At 30.3% G+C, this 14904-nt stretch overlaps 10 non-coding genes across 10 annotated transcripts; all 10 read left to right on the top strand.

Annotated features, from left to right (window-relative positions):
- Positions 1 to 200: 200 nt before the first annotated feature.
- TRNAT-AGU (transfer RNA threonine (anticodon AGU)) lies at positions 201 to 274 on the top strand. Its single transcript has one exon. It is a non-coding gene; the product is annotated as a tRNA-Thr (tRNA).
- Positions 275 to 1221: 947 nt separating this feature from the next.
- Positions 1222 to 1295, top strand: TRNAT-AGU (transfer RNA threonine (anticodon AGU)). The gene has a single exon. It is a non-coding gene; the product is annotated as a tRNA-Thr (tRNA).
- Positions 1296 to 5803: 4508 nt separating this feature from the next.
- TRNAT-UGU (transfer RNA threonine (anticodon UGU)) lies at positions 5804 to 5876 on the top strand. Its single transcript has one exon. It is a non-coding gene; the product is annotated as a tRNA-Thr (tRNA).
- Positions 5877 to 6311: 435 nt separating this feature from the next.
- TRNAT-AGU (transfer RNA threonine (anticodon AGU)) lies at positions 6312 to 6385 on the top strand. The gene has a single exon. It is a non-coding gene; the product is annotated as a tRNA-Thr (tRNA).
- A 945-nt stretch (positions 6386 to 7330) lies between these two features.
- On the top strand, positions 7331 to 7404 carry TRNAT-AGU (transfer RNA threonine (anticodon AGU)). The gene has a single exon. It is a non-coding gene; the product is annotated as a tRNA-Thr (tRNA).
- Positions 7405 to 8348: 944 nt separating this feature from the next.
- TRNAT-AGU (transfer RNA threonine (anticodon AGU)) lies at positions 8349 to 8422 on the top strand. Its single transcript has one exon. It is a non-coding gene; the product is annotated as a tRNA-Thr (tRNA).
- A 1963-nt stretch (positions 8423 to 10385) lies between these two features.
- Positions 10386 to 10459, top strand: TRNAT-AGU (transfer RNA threonine (anticodon AGU)). Its single transcript has one exon. It is a non-coding gene; the product is annotated as a tRNA-Thr (tRNA).
- Positions 10460 to 11403: 944 nt separating this feature from the next.
- On the top strand, positions 11404 to 11477 carry TRNAT-AGU (transfer RNA threonine (anticodon AGU)). The gene has a single exon. It is a non-coding gene; the product is annotated as a tRNA-Thr (tRNA).
- A 1963-nt stretch (positions 11478 to 13440) lies between these two features.
- On the top strand, positions 13441 to 13514 carry TRNAT-AGU (transfer RNA threonine (anticodon AGU)). Its single transcript has one exon. It is a non-coding gene; the product is annotated as a tRNA-Thr (tRNA).
- Positions 13515 to 14458: 944 nt separating this feature from the next.
- On the top strand, positions 14459 to 14532 carry TRNAT-AGU (transfer RNA threonine (anticodon AGU)). Its single transcript has one exon. It is a non-coding gene; the product is annotated as a tRNA-Thr (tRNA).
- Positions 14533 to 14904: the final 372 nt, after the last annotated feature.

The raw sequence follows: 14904 nt of genomic DNA, 5'->3' as shown, positions 1-14904 counted from the left end.
TTCAGCAAGGTATATTTTAAAATGATATGAATAGGGTAAACTTCAAATTAGAGAGGTGTTTTTGAATAAGTGAAGAGTCTTCATTCATCTTAAGTGTTTGAGTAGAGAAGTGTGTGAACTTAGAAAAGAATATGAAAGTGAAAAAGCAATATTCTCTTGAACACCATAAAGAAAAGTGTTTCAAATTTAAGAATCAAGTGGGTGCTGTGGCTTAGCTGGTTAAAGCGCCTGTCTAGTAAACAGGAGATCCTGAGTTCAACTCTCAGCAGTGCCTTGCTTTTCTCATTGTTACATAACAAATCATTTTCATTAGGTCTTATTCCGATACAATTAAAATATAAAAGTCTGATTCATCTTACTGTTGAACAGAGCATCTTTAACCTTATAAAAACCCAAGTATTTTCAAGATTATAGAATGAATACTGTTATTGCAAAATGAAAAAAAATACATATCTATGAGAAAGACGTAGATGAAATGTCTACCTAGATTGGAGCAATATCATTACCTTCATGAAAAAAAATTGTAAAGAATTCAAGAAATAAAATTGGGTTTTATAAGAGTACCTGTTTATTAAAACATATCAATCCTTGCGTAGTGATTGAGTATCTTTTCGTGTTTAAGATTACAATACATATAAAGAAGAATTTATAGCAGAAAACACATTTTCATCATCAACAATGAATTATTTATGCATTTTTTACTATTAAGGTTGGTGCTGTGGCTTAGTGGTTAAAGCGCCTGTCTCGTAAACAGGAAATCATGAGTTCAAATATCAGCAGCACCCAACTGTTTTCTCCTTGCTTTCCGAATAATTTTCATCAAACAAGTGTTGAATACAATTTAAGAATAAACATCTGGTTCTATGAACTTTAGAATAAGTTATCTTAAAAATTAAATAAAATGCTTGGTATTGTGAAGATTTTTGTAGGAATGCATTGACTGAAATAGGGAAAGGAAAATGACAAAGAACAAGATAGAGGTGAATGATCACTTTATTGTTGAATTCAACTAATCCATTCTTCAGCAAGGTATATTTTAAAATGATATGAATAGGGTAAACTTCAAATTAGAGAGGTGTTTTTGAATAAGTGAAGAGTCTTCATTCATCTTAAGTGTTTGAGTAGAGAAGTGTGTGAACTTAGAAAAGAATATGAAAGTGAAAAAGCAATATTCTCTTGAACACCATAAAGAAAAGTGTTTCAAATTTAAGAATCAAGTAGGGTGCTGTAGCTTAGCTGGTTAAAGCACCTGTCTAGTAAACAGGAGATCCTGAGTTCAACTCTCAGCAGTGCCTTGCTTTTCTCATTGTTATATAACAAATCATTTTCATTAGGTCTTATTCCGATACAATTAAAATATAAAAGTCTGATTCATCTTACTGTTGAACAGAGCATCTTTAACCTTATAAAAACCCAAGTATTTTCAAGATTATAGAATGAATACTGTTATTGCAAAATGAAAAAAATACATATCTATGAGAAAGACGTAAATGAAATGTCTACCTAGATTGGAGCAATATCATTACCTTCATGAAAAAAAATTGTAAAGAATTCAAGAAATAAAATTGGGTTTTATAAGAGTACCTGTTTATTAAAACATATCAATCCTTGCGTAGTGATTGAGTATCTTTTCGTGTTTAAGATTACAATACATATAAAGAAGAATTTATAGCAGAAAACACATTTTCATCATCAACAATGAATTATTTATGCATTTTTTACTATTAAGGTTGGTGCTGTGGCTTAGTGGTTAAAGCGCCTGTCTCGTAAACAGGAAATCATGAGTTCAAATATCAGCAGCACCCAACTGTTTTCTCCTTGCTTTCCGAATAATTTTCATCAAACAAGTGTTGAATACAATTTAAGAATAAACATCTGGTTCTATGAACTTTAGAATAAGTTATCTTAAAAATTAAATAAAATGCTTGGTATTGTGAAGATTTTTGTAGGAATGCATTGACTGAAATAGGGAAAAGAAAATGACAAAGAACAAGATAGAGGTGTGAATGATCACTCTATTGTTGAATTCAACTAATCCATTCTTCAGCAAGGTATATTTTAAAATGATATGAATAGGGTAAACTTCAAATTAGAGAGGTGTTTTTGAATGAGTGAAGAGTCTTCATTCATCTTAAGTGTTTGAGTAGAGAAGTGTGTGAACTTAAAAAAGAATATGAAAGTGAAAAAGCAATATTCTCTTGAACATCATAAAGAAAAGTGTTTCAAATTTAAGAATCAAGTGGGTGCTGTGGCTTAGCTGGTTAAAGCGCATGTCTAGTAAACAGGAGATCCTGAGTTCAACTCTCAGCATTGCCTTGCTTTTCTCATTGTTATATAACAAATCATTTTCATTAGGTCTTATTCCGATACAATTAAAATATAAAAGTCTGATTCATCTTACTGTTGAACAGATCATCTTTAACCTTATAAAAACCCAAGTATTTTCAAGATCATAGAATGAATACTGTTATTGCAAAATGAAAAAATTACTTATCTATGAGAAAGACGTAGATGAAATGTCTACCTAGATTGGAGCAATATTATTACCTTCATGAAAAAAAATTGTAAAGAATTCAAGAAATGAAATTGGGTTTTATAAGAGTACCTGTTTATTAAAACATATCAATCCTTGCGTAGTGATTGAGTATCTTTTCGTGTTTAAGATTACAATACATATAAAGAAGAATTTATAGCAGAAAACACATTTTCATCATCAACAATGAATTATTTATGCATTTTGTACTATTAACGTTGGTGTTGTGGCTTAGTGGTTAAAGCGCCTGTCTCGTAAACAGGAAATCATGAGATCAAATATCAGCAGCACCCAACTGTTTTCTCCTTGCTTTCCGAATAATTTTCATCAAACAAGTGTTGAATACAATTTAAGAATAAACATCTGGTTCTATGAACTTTAGAATAAGTTATCTTAAAAATTAAATAAAATGCTTGGTATTGTGAAGATTTTTGTAGGAATGCATTGACTGAAATAGGGAAAAGAAAATGACAAAGAACAAGATACAGGTGAATGATCACTCTATTGTTGAATTCAACTAATCCATTCTTCAGCAAGGTATATTTTAAAATGATATGAATAGGGTAAACTTCAAATTAGAGAGGTGTTTTTGAATGAGTGAAGAGTCTTCATTCATCTTAAGTGTTTGAGTAGAGAAGTGTGTGAACTTAGAAAAGAATATGAAAGTGAAAAAGCAATATTCTCTTGAACACCATAAAGAAAAGTGTTTCAAAATAAAGAATCAAGTGGGTGCTGTGGCTTAGCTGCTTAAAGCGCCTGTCTAGTAAACAGGAGATCCTGAGTTCAACTCTCAGCAGTGCCTTGCTTTTCTCATTGTTATATAACAAATCATTTTCATTAGGTCTTATTCCGATACAATTAAAATATAAAAGTCTGATTCATCTTACTGTTGAACAGATCATCTTTAACCTTATAAAAACCCAAGTATTTTCAAGATCATAGAATGAATACTGTTATTGCAAAATGAAAAAATTACTTATCTATGAGAAAGACGTAGATGAAATTTCTACCTAGATTTGAGCAATATTAATACCTTCATGATTTTTTTTAAAGAATTCAAGAAATGAAATTTGGTTTTATAAGAGTACCTGTTTAATAAAACCTAATAATACTTGCGTAGTGATTGAGTATGTTTTCGTGTTTAAGATTACAATACATATAAAGAAGAATTTATAGCAGGAAACACATTTTCATCATCAACAATGAATTATTTATGCATTTCTTACTATTAACGTTGGTGCTGTGGCTTATTGGTTAAAGCGCCTGTCTCGTACACAGGAAATTCAGAGTTCAAATCTCAGCAGCACCTACCTGTTTTCTCCATGCTTTCCGAATAATTTTCATCAAACAAATGTTGAATACAATTTAAGAATAAACATCTGGTTCTATGAACTTTAGAATAAGTTATCTTAAAAATTAAATAAAATGCTTGGTATTGTGAAGATTTTTGTAGGAATGCATTGACTGAAATAGGGAAAGGAAAATGACAAAGAACAAGATAGAGGTGAATGATCACTTTATTGTTGAATTCAACTAATCCATTCTTCAGCAAGGTATATTTTAAAATGATATGAATAGGGTAAACTTCAAATTAGAGAGGTGTTTTTGAATAAGTGAAGAGTCTTCATTAATCTTAAGTGTTTGAGTAGAGAAGTGTGTGAACTTAGAAAAGAATATGAAAGTGAAAAAGCAATATTCTCTTGAACACCATAAAGAAAAGTGTTTCAAATTTAAGAATCAAGTGGGTGCTGTTGCTTAGCTGGTTAAAGCGCCTGTCTAGTAAACAGGAGATCCTGAGTTCAACTCTCAGCAGTGCCTTGCTTTTCTCATTGTTATATAACAAATCATTTTCATTAGGTCTTATTCCGATACAATTAAAATATAAAAGTCTGATTCATCTTACTGTTGAACAGATCATCTTTAACCTTATAAAACCCAAGTATTTTCAAGATTATAGAATGAATACTGTTATTGCAAAATGAGAAAAAAACATATCTATGAGAAAGACGTAGATGAAATTTCTACCTAGATTTGAGCAATATTGATACCTTCATGATTTTTTTTTAAAGAATTCAAGAAATGAAATTGGGTTTTATAAGAGTACCTGTTTATTAAAACATATTAATACTTGCGTAGTGATTGAGTATCTTTTCGTGTTTAAGATTACAATACATATAAAGAAGAATTTATAGCAGGAAACACATTTTCATCATCAACAATGAATTATTTATGCATTTCTTACTATTAACGTTGGTGCTGTGACTTAGTGGTTAAAGCCCCTGTCTCGTAAACAGGAAATCATGAGTTCAAATATCAGCAGCACCCAACTGTTTTCTCCTTGCTTTCCGAATAATTTTCATCAAACAAGTGTTGAATACAATTTAAGAATAAACATCTGGTTCTATGAACTTTAGAATAAGTTATCTTAAAAATTAAATAAAATGCTTGGTATTGTGAAGATTTTTGTAGGAATGCATTGACTGAAATAGGGAAAAGAAAATGACAAAGAAAATGATAGAGGTGAGTGATCACTCTATTGTTGAATTCAACTAATCCATTCTTCAGCAAGGTATATTTTAAAATTATATGAATAGGATAAACTTCAAATTAGAGAGGTGTTTTTGAATGACTGAAGAGTCTTCATTCATCTTAAGTGTTTGAGTGTAGAAGTGTGTGAACTTAGAAAAGAATATGAAAGTGAAAAAGCAATATTCTCTTGAACACCATAAAGAAAAGTGTTTCAAAATAAAGAATCAAGTGGGTGCTGTGGCTTAGCTGGTTAAAGCACCTGTTTAGTAAAAAGGAGATTCTGAGTTCAAATCTCAGCAGCGCCTTGCTTTTCTCATTGTTATATAACAAATCATTTTCATTAGGGCTTATTCCGATACAATTAAAATATAAAAGTCTGATTCATCTTACTGTTGAACAGATCATCTTAAACCTTATAAAAACAGAAGTATTTTCAAGATTATAGAATGAATACTGTTATTGCAAAATGAAAAAAATTACATATCTATGAGAAAGACGTAGATGAAATTTCTACCTAGATTTGAGCAATATTAATACCTTCATAATTTTTTTTTAAAGAATTCAAGAAATGAAATTGGGTTTTATAGGAGTACCTGTTTATTAAAACATATTAATACTTGCGTAGTGATTGAGTATCTTCTCGTGTTTAAGATTACAATACATATAAAGAAGAATTTATAGCAGGAAACACATTTTCATCATCAACAATAAATTATTTATGCATTTCTTATTATTAACGTTGGTGCTGTGGCTTAGTGGTTAAAGCGCTTGTCTTGTAAACAGGAAATCCTGAGTTCAAATCTCAGCAGCACCTAACTGTTTTCTCCATGCTTTCCAAATAATTTTCATCAAACAAATGTTGAATACAATTTAAGAATAAACATCTGGTTCTATGAACTTTAGAATAAGTTATCTTAAAAATTAAATAAAATGCTTGATATTGTGAAGATTTTTGTAGGAATGCATTGACTGAAATAGGGAAAAGAAAATGACAAAGAACAAGATAGAGGTGAATGATCACTCTATTGTTGAATTCAACTAATCCATTCTTCAGCAAGGTATATTTTAAAATGATATGAATAGGGTAAACTTCAAATTAGAGAGGTGTTTTTGAATAAGTGAAGAGTCTTCATTCATCTTAAGTGTTTGAGTAGAGAAGTGTGTGAACTTAGAAAAGAATATGAAAGTGAAAAAGCAATATTCTCTTGAACATCATAAAGAAAAGTGTTTCAAACTTAAGAATCAAGTGGGTGCTGTGGCTTAGCTGGTTAAAGCGCCTGTCTAGTAAACAGGAGATCCTGAGTTCAACTCTCAGCAGTGCCTTGCTTTTCTCATTGTTATATAACAAATCATTTTCATTAGGTCTTATTCCGATACAATTAAAATATAAAAGTCAGATTCATCTTACTGTTGAACAGATCATCTTTAACCTTATAAAAACCCAAGTATTTTCAAGATCATAGAATGAATACTGTTACTGCAAAATGAAAAAATTACTTATCTATGAGAAAGACGTAGATGAAATGTCTACCTAGATTGGAGCAATATTATTACCTTCATGAAAAAAATTTGTAAAGAATTCAAGAAATGAAATTGGGTTTTATAAGAGTACCTGTTTATTAAAACATATCAATCCTTGCGTAGTGATTGAGTATCTTTTCGTGTTTAAGATTACAATACATATAAAGAAGAATTTATAGCAGAAAACACATTTTCATCATCAACAATGAATTATTTATGCATTTTGTACTATTAACGTTGGTGCTGTGGCTTAGTGGTTAAAGCGCCTGTCTCGTAAACAGGAAATCATGAGTTCAAATATCAGCAGCACCCAACTGTTTTCTCCTTGCTTTCCGAAAAATTTTCATCAAACAAGTGTTGAATACAATTTAAGAATAAACATCTGGTTCTATGAACTTTAGAATAAGTTATCTTAAAAATTAAATAAAATGCTTGGTATTGTGAAGATTTTTGTAGGAATGCATTGACTGAAATAGGGAAAAGAAAATGACAAAGAACAAGATAGAGGTGAATGATCACTCTATTGTTGAATTCAACTAATCCATTCTTCAGCAAGGTATATTTTAAAATGATATGAATAGGGTAAACTTCAAATTAGAGAGGTGTTTTTGAATGAGTGAAGAGTCTTCATTCATCTTAAGTGTTTGAGTAGAGAAGTGTGTGAACTTAGAAAAGAATATGAAAGTGAAAAAGCAATATTCTCTTGAACACCATAAAGAAAAGTGTTTCAAAATAAAGAATCCAGTGGGTGCTGTGGCTTAGCTGGTTAAAGCGCCTGTCTAGTAAACAGGAGATCCTGAGTTCAACTCTCAGCAGTGCCTTGCTTTTCTCATTGTTATATAACAAATCATTTTCATTAGGTCTTATTCCGATACAATTAAAATATAAAAGTCTGATTCATCTTACTGTTGAACGGATCATCTTTAACCTTATAAAAACCCAAGTATTTTCAAGATCATAGAATGAATACTGTTATTGCAAAATGAAAAAATTACTTATCTATGAGAAAGACGTAGATGAAATTTCTACCTAGATTTGAGCAATATTATTACCTTCATGATTTTTTTTTAAAGAATTCAAGAAATGAAATTGGGTTTTATAAGAGTACCTGTTTAATAAAACATAATAATACTTGCGTAGTGATTGAGTATGTTTTCGTGTTTAAGATTACAATACATATAAAGAAGAATTTATAGCAGGAAACACATTTTCATCATCAACAATGAATTATTTATGCATTTCTAACTATTAACGTTGGTGCTGTGGCTTAGTGGTTAAAGCGCCTGTCTCGTACACAGGAAATTCAGAGTTCAAATCTCAGCAGCACCTACCTGTTTTCTCCATGCTTTCCGAATAATTTTCATCAAACAAATGTTGAATACAATTTAAGAATAAACATCTGGTTCTATGAACTTTAGAATAAGTTATCTTAAAAATTAAATAAAATGCTTGGTATTGTGAAGATTTTTGTAGGAATGCATTGACTGAAATAGGGAAAGGAAAATGACAAAGAACAAGATAGAGGTGAATGATCACTTTATTGTTGAATTCAACTAATCCATTCTTCAGCAAGGTATATTTTAAAATGATATGAATAGGGTAAACTTCAAATTAGAGAGGTGTTTTTGAATAAGTGAAGAGTCTTCATTCATCTTAAGTGTTTGAGTAGAGAAGTGTGTGAACTTAGAAAAGAATATGAAAGTGAAAAAGCAATATTCTCTTGAACACCATAAAGAAAAGTGTTTCAAATTTAAGAATCAAGTAGGGTGCTGTGGCTTAGCTGGTTAAAGCGCCTGTCTAGTAAACAGGAGATCCTGAGTTCAACTCTCAGCAGTGCCTTGCTTTTCTCATTGTTATATAACAAATCATTTTCATTAGGTCTTATTCCGATACAATTAAAATATAAAAGTCTGATTCATCTTACTGTTGAACAGAGCATCTTTAACCTTATAAAAACCCAAGTATTTTCAAGATTATAGAATGAATACTGTTATTGCAAAATGAAAAAAATACATATCTATGAGAAAGACGTAGATGAAATGTCTACCTAGATTGGAGCAATATCATTACCTTCATGAAAACAAATTGTAAAGAATTCAAGAAATAAAATTGGGTTTTATAAGAGTACCTGTTTATTAAAACATATCAATCCTTGCGTAGTGATTGAGTATCTTTTCGTGTTTAAGATTACAATACATATAAAGAAGAATTTATAGCAGAAAACACATTTTCATCATCAACAATGAATTATTTATGCATTTTTTACTATTAAGGTTGGTGCTGTGGCTTAGTAGTTAAAGCGCCTGTCTCGTAAACAGGAAATCATGAGTTCAAATATCAGCAGCACCCAACTGTTTTCTCCTTGCTTTCCGAATAATTTTCATAAAACAAGTGTTGAATACAATTTAAGAATAAACATCTGGTTCTATGAACTTTAGAATAAGTTATCTTAAAAATTAAATAAAATGCTTGGTATTATGAAAATTTTTGTAGGAATGCATTGACTGAAATAGGGAAAAGAAAATGACAAGGACAAGATAGAGGTGAATGATCACTCTATTGTTGAATTCAACTAATCCATTCTTCAGCAAGGTATATTTTAAAATGATATGAATAGGGTAAACTTCAAATTAGAGAGGTGTTTTTGAATAAGTGAAGAGTTTTCATTCATCTTAAGTGTTTGAGTAGAGAAGTGTGTGAACTTAGAAAAGAATATGAAAGTGAAAAAGCAAAGTTCTCTTGAACACCATAAAGGAAAGTGTTTCAAAATAAAGAATCAAGTGGTTGCTGTGGCTTAGCTGGTTAAAGCACCTGTTTAGTAAAAAGGAGATCCTGAGTTCAACTCTCAGCAGTGCCTTGCTTTTCTCATTGTTATATAACAAATCATTTTCATTAGGTCTTATTCCGATACAATTAAAATATAAAAGTCTGATTCATCTTACTGTTGAACAGATCATCTTTAACCTTATAAAAACCCAAGTATTTTCAAGATCATAGAATGAATACTGTTATTGCAAAATGAAAAAATTACTTATCTATGAGAAAGACGTAGATGAAATGTCTACCTAGATTGGAGCAATATTATTACCTTCATGAAAAAAATTTGTAAAGAATTCAAGAAATTAAATTGGGTTTTATAAGAGTACCTGTTTATTAAAACATATCAATCCTTGCGTAGTGATTGAGTATCTTTTCGTGTTTAAGATTACAATACATATAAAGAAGAATTTATAGCAGAAAACACATTTTCATCATCAACAATGAATTATTTATGCATTTTGTACTATTAACGTTGGTGCTGTGGCTTAGTGGTTAAAGCGCCTGTCTCGTAAACAGGAAATCATGAGTTCAAATATCAGCAGCACCCAACTGTTTTCTCCTTGCTTTCCGAAAAATTTTCATCAAACAAGTGTTGAATACAATTTAAGAATAAACATCTGGTTCTATGAACTTTAGAATAAGTTATCTTAAAAATTAAATAAAATTCTTGGTATTGTGAAGATTTTTGTAGGAATGCATTGACTGAAATAGGGAAAAGAAAATGACAAAGAACAAGATAGAGGTGAATGATCACTCTATTGTTGAATTCAACTAATCCATTCTTCAGCAAGGTATATTTTAAAATGATATGAATAGGGTAAACTTCAAATTAGAGAGGTGTTTTTGAATGAGTGAAGAGTCTTCATTCATCTTAAGTGTTTGAGTAGAGAAGTGTGTGAACTTAGAAAAGAATATGAAAGTGAAAAAGCAATATTCTCTTGAACACCATAAAGAAAAGTGTTTCAAAATAAAGAATCAAGTGGGTGCTGTGGCTTAGCTGGTTAAAGCGCCTGTCTAGTAAACAGGAGATCCTGAGTTCAACTCTCAGCAGTGCCTTGCTTTTCTCATTGTTATATAACAAATCATTTTCATTAGGTCTTATTCCGATACAATTAAAATATAAAAGTCTGATTCATCTTACTGTTGAACGGATCATCTTTAACCTTATAAAAACCCAAGTATTTTCAAGATCATAGAATGAATACTGTTATTGCAAAATGAAAAAATTACTTATCTATGAGAAAGACGTAGATGAAATTTCTACCTAGATTTGAGCAATATTAATACCTTCATGATTTTTTTTTAAAGAATTCAAGAAATGAAATTGGGTTTTATAAGAGTACCTGTTTAATAAAACATAATAATACTTGCGTAGTGATTGAGTATGTTTTCGTGTTTAAGATTACAATACATATAAAGAAGAATTTATAGCAGGAAACACATTTTCATCATCAACAATGAATTATTTATGCATTTCTAACTATTAACGTTGGTGCTGTGGCTTAGTGGTTAAAGTGCCTGTCTCGTACACAGGAAATTCAGAGTTCAAATCTCAGCAGCACCTACCTGTTTTCTCCATGCTTTCCGAATAATTTTCATCAAATAAATGTTGAATACAATTTAAGAATAAACATCTGGTTCTATGAACTTTAGAATAAGTTATCTTAAAAATTAAATAAAATGCTTGGTATTGTGAAGATTTTTGTAGGAATGCATTGACTGAAATAGGGAAAGGAAAATGACAAAGAACAAGATAGAGGTGAATGATCACTTTATTGTTGAATTCAACTAATCCATTCTTCAGCAAGGTATATTTTAAAATGATATGAATAGGGTAAACTTCAAATTAGAGAGGTGTTTTTGAATAAGTGAAGAGTCTTCATTCATCTTAAGTGTTTGAGTAGAGAAGTGTGTGAACTTAGAAAAGAATATGAAAGTGAAAAAGCAATATTCTCTTGAACACCATAAAGAAAAGTGTTTCAAATTTAAGAATCAAGTAGGGTGCTGTGGCTTAGCTGGTTAAAGCGCCTGTCTAGTAAACAGGAGATCCTGAGTTCAACTCTCAGCAGTGCCTTGCTTTTCTCATTGTTATATAACAAATCATTTTCATTAGGTCTTATTCCGATACAATTAAAATATAAAAGTCTGATTCATCTTACTGTTGAACAGAGCATCTTTAACCTTATAAAAACCCAAGTATTTTCAAGATTATAGAATGAATACTGTTATTGCAAAATGAAAAAAATACATATCTATGAGAAAGACGTAGATGAAATGTCTACCTAGATTGGAGCAATATCATTACCTTCATGAAAACAAATTGTAAAGAATTCAAGAAATAAAATTGGGTTTTATAAGAGTACCTGTTTATTAAAACATATCAATCCTTGCGTAGTGATTGAGTATCTTTTCGTGTTTAAGATTACAATACATATAAAGAAGAATTTATAGCAGAAAACACATTTTCATCATCAACAATGAATTATTTATGCATTTTTTACTATTAAGGTTGGTGCTGTGGCTTAGTAGTTAAAGCGCCTGTCTCGTAAACAGGAAATCATGAGTTCAAATATCAGCAGCACCCAACTGTTTTCTCCTTGCTTTCCGAATAATTTTCATCAAACAAGTGTTGAATACAATTTAAGAATAAACATCTGGTTCTATGAACTTTAGAATAAGTTATCTTAAAAATTAAATAAAATGCTTGGTATTATGAAAATTTTTGTAGGAATGCATTGACTGAAATAGGGAAAAGAAAATGACAAGGACAAGATAGAGGTGAATGATCACTCTATTGTTGAATTCAACTAATCCATTCTTCAGCAAGGTATATTTTAAAATGATATGAATAGGGTAAACTTCAAATTAGAGAGGTGTTTTTGAATAAGTGAAGAGTTTTCATTCATCTTAAGTGTTTGAGTAGAGAAGTGTGTGAACTTAGAAAAGAATATGAAAGTGAAAAAGCAAAGTTCTCTTGAACACCATAAAGGAAAGTGTTTCAAAATAAAGAATCAAGTGGTTGCTGTGGCTTAGCTGGTTAAAGCACCTGTTTAGTAAAAAGGAGATCCTGAGTTCAACTCTCAGCAGTGCTCTGCTTTTCTCATTGTTATATAACAAATCATTTTCATTAGGTCTTATTCCGATACAATTAAAATATAAAAGTCTGATTCATCTTACTGTTGAACAGATCATCTTTAACCTTATAAAAACCCAAGTATTTTCAAGATCATAGAATGAATACTGTTATTGCAAAATGAAAAAATTACTTATCTATGAGAAAGACGTAGATGAAATGTCTACCTAGATTGGAGCAATATTATTACCTTCATGAAAAAAATTTGTAAAGAATTCAAGAAATTAAATTGGGTTTTATAAGAGTACCTGTTTATTAAAACATATCAATCCTTGCGTAGTGATTGAGTATCTTTTCGTGTTTAAGATTACAATACATATAAAGAAGAATTTATAGCAGAAAACACATTTTCATCATCAACAATGAATTATTTATGCATTTTGTACTATTAACGTTGGTGCTGTGGCTTAGTGGTTAAAGCGCCTGTCTCGTAAACAGGAAATCATGAGTTCAAATATCAGCAACACCCAACTGTTTTCTCCTTGCTTTCCGAAAAATTTTCATCAAACAAGTGTTGAATACAATTTAAGAATAAACATCTGGTTCTATGAACTTTAGAATAAGTTATCTTAAAAATTAAATAAAATGCTTGGTATTGTGAAGATTTTTGTAGGAATGCATTGACTGAAATAGGGAAAAGAAAATGACAAAGAACAAGATAGAGGTGAATGATCACTCTATTGTTGAATTCAACTAATCCATTCTTCAGCAAGGTATATTTTAAAATGATATGAATAGGGTAAACTTCAAATTAGAGAGGTGTTTTTGAATGAGTGAAGAGTCTTCATTCATCTTAAGTGTTTGAGTAGAGAAGTGTGTGAACTTAGAAAAGAATATGAAAGTGAAAAAGCAATATTCTCTTGAACACCATAAAGAAAAGTGTTTCAAATTAAAGAATCAAGTGGGTGCTGTGGCTTAGCTGGTTAAAGCGCCTGTCTAGTAAACAGGAGATCCTGAGTTCAACTCTCAGCAGTGCCTTGCTTTTCTCATTGTTATATAACAAATCATTTTCATTAGGTCTTATTCCGATACAATTAAAATATAAAAGTCTGATTCATCTTACTGTTGAACGGATCATCTTTAACCTTATAAAAACCCAAGTATTTTCAAGATCATAGAATGAATACTGTTATTGCAAAATGAAAAAATTACTTATCTATGAGAAAGACGTAGATGAAATTTCTACCTAGATTTGAGCAATATTAATACCTTCATGATTTTTTTTTAAAGAATTCAAGAAATGAAATTGGGTTTTATAAGAGTACCTGTTTAATAAAACATAATAATACTTGCGTAGTGATTGAGTATGTTTTCGTGTTTAAGATTACAATACATATAAAGAAGAATTTATAGCAGGAAACACATTTTCATCATCAACAATGAATTATTTATGCATTTCTAACTATTAACGTTGGTGCTGTGGCTTAGTGGTTAAAGTGCCTGTCTCGTACACAGGAAATTCAGAGTTCAAATCTCAGCAGCACCTACCTGTTTTCTCCATGCTTTCCGAATAATTTTCATCAAATAAATGTTGAATACAATTTAAGAATAAACATCTGGTTCTATGAACTTTAGAATAAGTTATCTTAAAAATTAAATAAAATGCTTGGTATTGTGAAGATTTTTGTAGGAATGCATTGACTGAAATAGGGAAAGGAAAATGACAAAGAACAAGATAGAGGTGAATGATCACTTTATTGTTGAATTCAACTAATCCATTCTTCAGCAAGGTATATTTTAAAATGATATGAATAGGGTAAACTTCAAATTAGAGAGGTGTTTTTGAATAAGTGAAGAGTCTTCATTCATCTTAAGTGTTTGAGTAGAGAAGTGTGTGAACTTAGAAAAGAATATGAAAGTGAAAAAGCAATATTCTCTTGAACACCATAAAGAAAAGTGTTTCAAATTTAAGAATCAAGTAGGGTGCTGTGGCTTAGCTGGTTAAAGCGCCTGTCTAGTAAACAGGAGATCCTGAGTTCAACTCTCAGCAGTGCCTTGCTTTTCTCATTGTTATATAACAAATCATTTTCATTAGGTCTTATTCCGATACAATTAAAATATAAAAGTCTGATTCATCTTACTGTTGAACAGAGCATCTTTAACCTTATAAAAACCCAAGTATTTTCAAGATTATAGAATGAAACCTGTTATTGCAAAATGAAAAAAATACATATCTATGAGAAAGACGTAGATGAAATGTCTACCTAGATTGGAGCAATATCATTACCTTCATGAAAACAAATTGTAAAGAATTCAAGAAATAAAATTGGGTTTTATAAGAGTACCTGTTTATTAAAACATATCAATCCTTGCGTAGTGATTGAGAATCTTTTCGTGTTTAAGATTACAATACATATAAAGAAGAATT

The sequence above is a fragment of the Lissotriton vulgaris genome, chromosome 12, assembly GCF_964263255.1.
Source record: "Lissotriton vulgaris chromosome 12, aLisVul1.2, whole genome shotgun sequence".
Lineage (NCBI taxonomy): Eukaryota > Metazoa > Chordata > Amphibia > Caudata > Salamandridae > Lissotriton > Lissotriton vulgaris.
The sequence above is the reverse complement of the archived record's forward strand: the minus strand, read 5'-3'. Positions and strand labels throughout refer to the sequence as shown.